This window comes from Siniperca chuatsi, linkage group LG15 (assembly GCF_020085105.1).
Source record: "Siniperca chuatsi isolate FFG_IHB_CAS linkage group LG15, ASM2008510v1, whole genome shotgun sequence".
Classification (NCBI taxonomy): Eukaryota; Metazoa; Chordata; class Actinopteri; order Centrarchiformes; family Sinipercidae; genus Siniperca; species Siniperca chuatsi.
The window spans coordinates 521,024-529,690 of record NC_058056.1 but is presented as its reverse complement, the minus strand read 5'-3'; the positions used below and the strand labels follow the sequence as shown (position 1 = coordinate 529,690).

At 41.9% G+C, this 8,667-nt stretch overlaps 1 long non-coding RNA gene across 1 annotated transcript; it reads right to left on the bottom strand.

The window, feature by feature from the left end:
- Positions 1-245: 245 nt before the first annotated feature.
- Positions 246-1,081, bottom strand: LOC122862251. The gene is made up of 2 exons (XR_006374660.1): positions 601-1,081; positions 246-507 (listed from the first exon to the last, which is right to left on the bottom strand). It is a non-coding gene; the product is annotated as an uncharacterized LOC122862251 (long non-coding RNA).
- Between the last annotated feature and the right edge of the window lie 7,586 nt (positions 1,082-8,667).

Below are 8,667 nucleotides of genomic sequence, written 5' to 3'. Positions count from 1 at the left end.
GAATCACCACACGACTGTTGAGCTGTCTTGAGTTTCTCCAAGTGCCAAGAGGGAGTGCTTGTCTCTTACGTCTATCTTTATGATATATAATAAAAAAACAGTAGCATGTGATGTGCTTACCTAACGCAACCAAACCTGATGTGCCTATTTTTGGAAGTGGTCTGTCCATTTCTGGAGGACTGCCTGTTGTAATGCATGATCTAAGGACCTAAAAGCAGAACACAGCGAGGTGGAGAGCTGGATAGTGGTTTTAACAGTCTTTATTGTAACACAGTAAACAATCACTGGTCGATGAACGCTCTTCCAGAGCGGACGAGTCAGGCGTAGTTTGCTGGAGCCGGTAGTGAGGTTTGCCTACACGGTCCGTGGAGAACCATCTGGGCTCAGGGGCGGAGATGGTGAGAGTGGGTTCTGGAGATGGCTGGTGCAGCATGGCAGGCAGAACAGGAAAGGCAGTTTGCAGAGATCGGAGAGGACAAGGTGGCTGCGATCACCGGCAGGTAGTAACTGCGGCAGAGACACGGTTACACGGGAGACAACAACAGTGAGCAACAAGAACTTTTTTTGGTCGGGTTTGGCGCCGAAGCAAAGGTACCGTACTGGTGTTCTGAGACGATCTGGTGCCGGTTACATGGTAGAGCCAGGTAGATATACTTTGGGAGTTCATTGGGTGATCCTCAGCAGGAGGGGAAACCAGAGCGCCCCGCCCAGGCACGTACACACACACATATACACACACACATGCACACCAAGAGACGGACAGAGGACTGACAAGGAACACAGGGAGGGGAGAACAACACTAGAGTACACAAGGATAGGAGGAGAGATGTGGCTAACTATGACACTGCCATATAATTGGTGAGAAATATCTTCATCATCAATCAATCATTTTCCATCAGTGTTTATATAGTTTATATCACCCAGCCCTAATCATAATAATCATCCACATACACCAAAATAATTTGCTGTGCTGTGCTCAAGTGTTAATGTGTTCACTACCATCCCTGTGATTCAGAATGGCTTGAGTTTCATCCACCTACCTGGTATGACAAAGATGAAGGATCTCCACCTGTCCCTGTGCATTTTGGACACACATCCATGTATAGAGACACTGGCTTCTGTAAAATGATACTATTTATCATGTAAAATACACTATTTTCTCAGGATGGGAACCCCTGGATGGGCTCCTGGAAGTATGACATTTTGAGGGACAGATTTCTGATTTAGATGTAGATTTATGCATTGTCTTTAAAATGAATTCTTTGCAATGGTGTGCTTGTTAAAGGGCTTGTTTGTATTTGAAATCTTCCCCACTCTCGTCTCCAACACCCTTTTCTCTCTCTCTATGAATCCACATCCTTCCACTCCCACTTAATTGACTTTGCATATAGAGGCCTCTCTAAACTGGGATAATAATGTCAAGTTAAACTCTCTAAACTTTGCATAGGGAAATCAAGTGCACATTGTAGACTAGAGGCAGGTACATGATACACAATGCAAACTATATCCTCTGCAAGCCAAACTGTGTGTTTTTTGTGAATATTGCATATAAATGGCTGTGGGGTGGGGGAAACACTCGAATGAATATCAATTATTGCAATTAACAAACACTTTTAAAACATCTGCCATATACCATGCAATTAAAATTAAAGGGGTACTTCAGTGATTTCTCCAAATAATGTGGTGGCTAATCTGGCTAAACTGTTGGTTTGTTGACATGTATAATAGTCTGACCACTTGAATTTATCTTGTCACGGTGTTCTGAGATCTCACCAACTACTTTAGTGAGTACAATATTACCATGGCCGACAGCACAGATGGCAATAGCTTCAAAAATGAAACCTATGTTGTAATTAACTGTCCAAAAGTGATCAGTTAACACGTAAAAGAAACTATGAACTGTTCGGTAAAGGTAAAAGAACCACACAGATTTTAAAGGTAGCACTTTCTCTTTAGTCCGAGGAACAGCGACACACATGTTGATCAGTTTAGCACAAGACAGTGCTTGGAGGAGACTGTCCCATGTTGGCCCCCATCAGCCCTGCTACCAAGCAGAACCACAGCAGTGTAGGTCAACACAGTTACTGTATACCCTGCTGTGAGGCCACAGTGGAAACGCATGTAATCCCATCCCAACTTGGCAAGGTTCGACTAAAGCAGGCTATACCAGGACTACTGAAAAACAGATATAACCAGTTCACTGCTACAACATCAGCAGAGGGGCAAAGCTTCATCCGTTAGTGAAATTTTAGCAGGTTTGTCTCCATATCCCTGCAGTGTGCTGATCATCCTCCCTGCCTGGATCTCATCAACAGTCTGCTGCCTAACCCACGCTGCTCGTCTAATTCCCAACAAGCTGATTTCCGTCCAAGATTATTTAACCGAGGACCTGCATTGTTTATTTTGTTATATAAGTCAATAATCTTTTTTCCCCTTCTCTATTCCCCAGATTTAGCTAATCTGCCTAATTACAAATTAGAATTCTACACATAGAAGACCCACATTTCCAAATTAAGACCCAGGCTTCCAGCTGAATCAGCTGGTGTTGGCTGATGCTGCTCCAAAGGACCCAGTCAGACACATAGGAGCCTCCTCTTCTATACCTGCCATGTCTCCACAGCCCAGGACAATACTGCACCTGAAGAAGGAGGAGGAGACACAACTTTGTTTAATTTGACCCTCTGATGTCAGCTCTTGCAAACAGCCATCATGCAGGTTGGTTGGCTGGCTGGCTGTCATGTGGCATCTGCCTGACATGGTTATAAAGATCGTTATATTCAGTAGGGGTCATGATCATTACCGTAAATACTGGTTTAACTGGTTGACCAGTTTAGAATAGTCCTATATTTTGAGCAAAAACTAAACTATCATGATCTCATTCACCACCTTGTGAGACATGAGACATTTAATATTTTTGGATCATTTTTGTCATTTATACAACATCAAAAAATAAAGAAAAATGCCCCATCAAAATGTCCTAGAGCACAAAGTGCAAGGCTGGATTACCAACCAGTTAAGCAGGTAACTAAGGGTAATTATTTCTGTCCTTGTGCTGCTGCAACACCTGAATTTCCGCTCTGGGAATAAATAAAGGCTTATCTTACTTATCTTACGTTACTTACTCTATCCGCCTTGTAGAAGAGGCCATGTGTCAAAATGTACATGGCGCATATTCCTAAATACATTTGCGTGTAACCAAATTTCTTCAAACAGGGACTCAATACAGGCCCACAGCTTAGTTTGGCCTGTGCCTTAGTGGGTTAATTCAGCCTGTTACGGTGACATCTTTAAATTGTTTGTTTTGTCCAACCAGCAGTCCAAAACCCAAATTGGGTCAGCATTAAAATCAATAAATTGTATCAGTGATCAAAACACCAGAATTCCTATTCAAATAAAGCGCAAATACTTTGTAACTCTTGTTCTGTTAAGATGGCCAAAAGCACACGTTTAGTACAAACAACTGATTAAGTGCAGCACACTTCCAGTATTGTTGTAAGAGGGTATATTGTGTATATAGGGTATATAATTAATTTAGATAGATGGATAAATAAGTTAAGACAATGTGTTTAGAAAAAAATGATGATCAAAGAGGCCGTCCTGAGTTAGCATGTGTTACAGCACAAACAAGTTCTACTGTCTTTCTGCCCTCCAATCCAGAGTCGAGGGCAGCGGGGCAAGAAATAAACAGATTTTAAAAAGCAATCAACAGCCCCCCCAGCTGATTTGCATCTGATCCCCAGATCATGTTTTATTTATCAGTAATCACAACCAATCAGGGAAGAAATTAATCAATGAAGGCGCAAGGCAGGAGAGATATCCGCCATCTGGGGGTCGCACTGATCCCTCCACCCCCTGGCAGGCACACACACACACACACACACACACACAAACGGACATGTACACATTCACATCCAAGGTCCAACACAGATGAATACACACACATATGCACATACACACATGGGCAGGGAGCATATATACAGACATGCGGTGAGAAAAGCACACACATATTCACACATGCGTGGACACAGACAGGGCTCAACAACGATGAGAACCAACAACATGCACACACACACTGAAGTACCCTTTCCGCTGGCTTGTCATAGGCCCATATTTAGGTGACTGATATTTTTCTCTCCCCCTACCATTGAGCTCCAAACAAGTCCATATGGCCCGGATCAAAGGTGTTGCTGGGTGCATGCTTCTACTTTATTGCCAGCCGCTGCTGTTAATTAGGAAACAAGATCACAGGCAGTATTAAAATCCAATTAAATTGATATGAACAGATTGCCAAGTGATGTTCGCTAATGTATAATTGAGCACCATGCAAATTTCTCTGGCTGCCTTTTGTTTTGCCATGTCTCTGCCTCTATCTCCCTGGCCCACAATGAGCAACCAGGCTTGAAACTTTTCCTCTTTCTGTCGTCACCGGCTGAGAGATAAACAAGTTAATGCCCTGAGATGGGGTATCGTTTTCATCAGTTGAAGTGATATCCTTCCCATCATGCACCACAGGGGCTGTGGAGGGTGGAAGGGATGGCAGTATGGCACGTATCCCAGAACACTTTGCCTCTCTCAGAGGGCATCAATCTGGCATTTCTGGACATGTACATTTGAAAAATGTATGTGTGTTGTGATAGCTACCTCAACTAGTTACTTCATATCGGAATAAGCTAAAATTTATGAAGGTCCTGCCTTTCAAAAGAAAATGTGATTTTCTTAATAAAATTATTTAGATTTTCTTTTAACTTAAAAATGGCTTCAAGTTACAATAAACATCATCCATATACGACTATACTGTAGTACAATGGTTGCCAATCCGGGAATCGAGACCCTCACAAGGGGTCGCAAGATAAACCGGAGGGGTCAAGGGTTACTGTAGTGCAGGCTGACACTATAGAGAGCAAGTACCAGATGTTAAAATGTGTCAGAAAGGTGAAAGACTTAACAGGTGACACGTTGTCCCTGGAAATGTTGATAACAATGATGAAGTGAAGTTATCCTGTCCGGTCTGAGTCCATCCTGCAGACTTGTTCCCTCCCCCGGATCCCAAACGACGAGTGCTGCCAGATGACAGAGCCCTGCAGAGACATAATGATAACCAGTTTGTTCATTCTGTGGCAGCTGATAATAACTGTTTATTTATTAGCTCTTATTTTAAATACAGAGTGTCTGGAATATTTGTTAAAAACTGGATGAGGCATTTTGTTATATTTGCCATGAAATTTGGCAGATACTAATTGTACCTATTCTAATGTGCTTAGTGGCTTGTTGTTGATTTTTCTCATGTATTTTAATGGCAGTTATTGTTCCATAAGGTACGTCACCTTAAATCAATGAAGTACAATTTAATGGCAATTCAGTCACATTACAGGCTAGGATGAGTTTCTTATTTAAATTATGTTTTAAATTGCTTCATATATATTAAAGGAGGCAAAAAGGAACCAGACTCATACAGGCAAAAACAGTGAAACGTGGCAAAACACCAACTAAACTAGACTAAACAAAACAGGACATAAAGTGAGCAGACACATGTAGGTGGGGGGATAAAACAGTAACACTGTAAGGATATATTAGCTAAATGCGCAGTACAATGATAATTATAATGAGAAGTGTGCCAGTGTGAACAGATGAGTTTTGAGGTGGGATTTGAATGCTGTTGTGTTGTCAGACTGTTGAATGCATGGGGGCAGGGAGTTCCAAAGCCTGGGAGCAGCGACACCAGACTCATTCAAAGATTTCAGGGCTAACCCCCGGATGTCCACTGACCCTAGAAACGCCCCTGGAGTGAACACAAATTATTGAAATGAAACAAGGGAAAAATCACTCTTTGGTTGAAAGTATCATGTGGAAACGATGACGAGGGGTTTACAAGTAGACAGAGCTTTGTTTGAATAAGGTAATAAGCTAAAAAGGTCGGAACAGTGACTGAAAATACTATTAGTGACTTGTACACAGCACTACCCCTCCCAAATCCCCAATAAACTTCAATTCAATTTAATTTTATTTATATAGCACCAATTCATAACAGAAGTTATCTCATTGCACTTTTTCTATAGAGCAGGTCTAGACCGTACTCTTTATAATATTAATTACAGAGACCCAACAAATCTCACCATGACCAAGCATTTGGCGACAGTGGCAAGAAAAAACTTCCTTTTAACATGCAGAAACCTATTCTATATATTAGAATAGTAATTATAGTGTTAATAATAATAAATTAGTAATAATAGGAATGACAGCTATAGGAAGAATAATGTCAGCATCAGTAACAGAGCCAGTAATAACAACTGTAGTAGCAGTTACATCTCTCTGGAGTCTAACCATAATTTCACTAGTATAAAATACTGTACATTGTCTGTGAATTATTTTTTGGCAAATTTAAGACATTTCTTTTTCCATATATAGCACATATAACATAAATATGAACTATTCCGTTATTTGGAGTACAACAACACTTTCGTAATTTCTGTATTTTGTCACCTTCATCAAAAGTACGATCTTAGTTTGTGGCAAAGGGAAGGGTCACCATTTCAATATTTTTCTACATATTAGATTATAAGGTCAGAAGAATATATATATTTTTAAATATTTAAAGGAAAAAAATGGTTGATTTTGCAAATATTATTAATATTTTTAGACCTACAGCAGTGGGGTCTGTGGGACCCCAAACAATGAGGAAGTAAAGCCAAATGTAAACAAAACACATGGGTTAAGTTCAGGCCTAATACCAAGCAGTTGCCAATACCAAACATAAATCAAATTACAGGTAAGCGTAATATAGTACCCAGTAGAGCTTCTGACAAAGCAGAGGACAGACACGGAGCACATAAAGGCAGCTCCAGCGCTACAGAGAAGAAAGTGAATTTCCTAAAGAACGTCTAACTTTTACACTGATCTCGTCAACCTCCTCTAACATGGCAGGTCAGACAGGTTATGGGATTGGACACATTATGGATTAAGGAATAAAAAGTGGATTATAAAGGCTCTCCCTGTCCCAGGATTTGCAATGTGACATATTCATACATGGAGATGTGACTGGTCAGACTGGTTAAGAAGGGAGGGATTTTTCTCTGAGCTTTAAGCCGGTCCAGCATTGGACTGACAGGTTTTAACAATAGGGCTTAGTCCTACTGGAATGATGAGTGACATGAATGATGATCGGGTTGTCAGACTGTGTCGGCAAGTAAAGCTGTCACTTGCCCCTGCTTCCTGAATGACTATTTTTCATCTTTTGACATATTAGTTTTCAAATTGACTTCCCTATTCCATGGGTCCTTGATGTAATCCAGGGGTTTTTGAGAAGGTTCTGGGGGCCATCCAGGTTCATGGGGATTTCGGAGACATCTAGGTATCATTATGCACGAGTGCTTAGGGAGGGACTTCCAAGAGCTTGAAGTTCATCTATGGGATCTCAGTGGGTTTTTGAAGATGTTTCTGGGACTTTCCGGTGTCTTTGAGAGTTTTCTAGGGATTTCACTGTAACTTAATTCACTAAGGCCACTAGAGGTCTTTAAGGGTGCTCTAGGAAACGATCCTAGGAGAAGGGTCCCATGAGTCTTAAAAGGGTACAAGGATTCACTGAGGTACTTGTGGATGTTTAGGGATCTACAATGGTTCTTGAACGGGTTCCAGTAACCAATGAGGAGGGTCCTTGAGAGTTCTCCAGGGGGAACTTATTTCAGTAAGGCCCTGAGGGGTCTTTGAAGGGCTTCCAAATATCCCAGGAGGAGGGTACTGTGAGTCTTGAAAAGGTTTCAGGACTTACTGATTTTGCAGGTCCTTGGGCAGGGTTCTAGAGAGAGTTTTCAGAGGCATCCAATAGTATTTGGGGTGGTTCCCGGGGCAATCAGGGCCTTCCAGGGGTTTCACTCTAATTTCATTCACTCCTTCCTGGTTCAGATCTCCCCAAAGCAGGCATGTGTGGCTTTATATGTCTGTTTGAAGGTCCTTGACATTTAAACCTCATTCTCATTTCAACCTCACCACATCACCCATTCTGAGCCTCACCAATCAAAACCCCATATTATCAGCGATCAAATACCACAGGCTCTAACAGCTGAATGGGCCTAATCACATATGTTGTCGACATACCATCTCACATACAAAATGAGAAATTAAAGGCTTGGATGTAAATGAAAAACAACAATCTCTCCATCAGATGCCACCATCGGCAGAGTCTCGGCTGCCGGCCAAGTCAAAACCTACTGGTAATGTCAGGATGCCGCCAAGTCACGCCAAACGTGGAATGGAGAGAAAAAGAGGGATGAGGAGAGAGGGAGGGATAAAGAGATGGATGATGAGAAGTGGGTGCAGCTGGTGCTTTTTGTCTCTCCAGCGCTTGGTCCTCAGAGCTTCAGATCCACTGGGAGGGCAGAGAAAGCCCCAGTAATGACATGCTAATGTGACTGTCAGGAAAGAAAAGTAGAGAGATCGGAAATTGCGCCAATTCTCTGCCGTAAATGGGCAACATTGCAAAAAGGAGGGGAAATACTCCCCGTCCTTTTTATATGAAAAGTGATAAAAGCCTCGATAAATCCCAATAAAAAGGGATTTGGAGATATGAGGCAAGCAGATAAGAGTGAAATGGTGGAGTAGGGATGCAGGTGGGGGAGGACGGATAAAGGTGTAATTTTGGTTGGAACGAGTGGAAGCATACAAGGCCTGCTG